Here is a 2,744-nt window from a genome sequence, read left to right as displayed (position 1 = left end):
ATGGAGTTTATTGGATTGTTGCAGTTGGCTAGATTCAATTGGACTAACTAATTATATAGGTGCTTTTAAAGGTATTCTATAATTTTTTGAAATCTTATTTTGCAACATGGAAAATACATTTTTTTGCTCTATTTGCCACCTTACAACCATTACCCTCTCTAAGTTGCTGAGACATTTAACGGTTTTTCACAGTCATGATTTTAACTTTAATGTAGAATGCTGTTATACAAATTGCAAAAAATCATTTTATAATATAAATAGCTTTCGTAAACATGTCTACCGTTCTCATAAGAACTATGGTTTAAAACAAAAAGGTAATAATCATTGCAAATCTGTTGTTGATAAAGAAGAATTAGTTTTAAGTTGTGACACTTATAATGTAGTAGTTGATAATCACTCTCTTTTTTTAAAGATTGTGTCTGAATCAAAATATTGTGTTGGGTTAATGTTTCTAAAGTTGCGAGAAAAACATGTAGTTTTCAGCCAAGTTCACATTGAGTTTGTGTCTGATTTTAAAGAACTGTTTCAAACTTTTTTGACATCATACAACGATGTCATTGAAAAGTGCTTACCAGTGCCAATAGATGCTACACTTAAAAGTATTTTTGATAGTGACCTTCTGTGTGATGTCTTCTCTCATTTTATGAGTGAATATCAACTAGTTAAATTTTGTAAAAATACTCTTTCTATGGTTGAGCCGATAGAAATTAAAATTGTTGATACAAATAATAAAATTCATAAATTCCATTACATTAGTTTGAAATCTTGAAAAAATACTTTCAAATGAAGAGGTTTTCAATGAATTTGGTAATTATTTAAGTAAAATTGCAATTCAAGACAATGATAAAGACAATTTAAGTGATTTCCATGATGGAGAAATTTTTAAAAAACATCCTTTGTTTTCTACTGATCCGACTGTAAGTCGTATTCATTTGTTCATAGATGAGTTTGAATCTGTTAATCCTCTAGGTTCTAAGAGAGGCAAACATAAAATTATTGGTATTTATTACACTATTGGAAATTTGCATCCACGCTATCGCACTCAAATGTCTCAAGTTCATTTAGCTGCATTGGTCCGTTCTAATGTTTTAAAGAAAACATCTTATGCTGAAATTATGAAACTATTAATTGATGAACTTATAGAGTTGAGCAACAATGGGATTATTTTAAAAACTAATAATATTTGTCAATCATATAAAGTTAGTCTTGCAACAGTTTCAGCTGACAACTTAGGTGCTCATGCACTAGCAGGTTTTCGCTGTTGTTTTAGTTCGGGTAGGGTGTCGAACCAGTCTAGTTCATTTTAAAACAATGAGACTAAAAGAATATCACACTGACTGTTATTTAAGAACAGATGATAACTACAATTAACAGTTGAATGCAATAAATAAATTTCCTGCTAACAAATCTGTTTATGGAATAAATCAATCATGTTGCTTGAATAAATTACCATTTTTTAATGTTTTGGAAAGTTTTCCGCCTGACATCCACCATGATTTCTTAGAAGGAATAGTTCCTATGGTTTTGAAACTAGTTATCCAAAAATTAATATCACATAATATTATTTCTCTTAAGCAACTTAATTATGAAATATGTAATTTTTCATTTGGATTTAATGATAAAAAAAGTAAACCAGTGCCTCTAAGTGCATCAGTTATGTCTAAGAAGAGTCGTATAATTGGAAAAGCATCTGAATTGTGGTGTTTTTTTAGATGTCTGCCAACTATAATATTTGGTTACATATCCAGTTTTAGTGATGATTGCCCTGCTTACTGGTTGGTATATCTTGAACTAAGAAATATAGCTGATATCATATTTTCACCAATTATTAAAAGAGATTCTCTAGGATATTTAGCTTATATGATTGCATCATTTGTTAATTCTTTTGTGGATATATGGCCAGGAAATTTTATTCCCAAAATGCACTACATGGTGCATTATCCCAGACAGATTGAACTTTATGGATCTTTGCGACATTTATGGTGCATGCGGTTTGAAGCCAAGCACAACTACTTTAAGTGTCTTTCTCGTGTTGTTTCTAATTTTAAAAATATCACTTATACATTGTCGAAGCGCCATCAAATGCGCCAGTGCTGTGAATTAAATTTAGTTGATTTTATGACAATTGAGCAACACAATCAAAGAAATGGTATTATTATATCATTAATTTTATTACCTGATGGTCTTCAAATAGAACTTATAACTAACTTTTTACTTGATCAAAACACTCAAATGTGGAAAGTTACAAATGTTTCAGTGAATCATTATTCCTACCAAACTGGTGACTTCATTGTTCTTAACATTCTAGATGATCTAGATGATGGTACTCCTGTTTTTATGTCACTTAAATATATCCTTAAAATTAATGGTTTATGGCTCTTGTGTGGTAAACTGTGTTCTTGTGAAAATTTTATTTTTTATTCCCATGCTTATAATCTGATTGAAATATCTTCTTGGGTTGTAATTCTTTCTGGACAAGAAGTATCCCATGAACCCTTGGATGGATATTTAATGTCTGATGGACAACTTTTAGTTACTTTACGTAGTTTGGCAATAAAATAATGTTACATTTATATGTATTACTGTTGTTAGTTTAACTGAATAATATTATAGTATTGTTATTATAACATTATATAACTTATAAAGATGAAGATATTGATGGTTCGGTTATTAACGAAATAGATGATTTTATGTTAAAGGAACTAATTCCTCCAATTAAAGATAGAATTATTTTTAAGAAAGAA

At 29.4% G+C, this 2,744-nt stretch overlaps 1 long non-coding RNA gene across 1 annotated transcript; it reads left to right on the top strand.

Annotated features, from left to right (window-relative positions):
* LOC136079954 (uncharacterized) lies at nt 1–2,744 on the top strand. Its single transcript, XR_010638339.1, has 2 exons — nt 1–71; nt 2,647–2,744. It is a non-coding gene; the product is annotated as an uncharacterized LOC136079954 (long non-coding RNA).

Source organism: Hydra vulgaris, chromosome 05 (genome assembly GCF_038396675.1).
Source record: "Hydra vulgaris chromosome 05, alternate assembly HydraT2T_AEP".
Taxonomy (NCBI): Eukaryota; Metazoa; Cnidaria; class Hydrozoa; order Anthoathecata; family Hydridae; genus Hydra; species Hydra vulgaris.
Note: the sequence above shows the minus strand (reverse complement) of the source record. Positions and strands in the feature narration are given on the sequence as shown.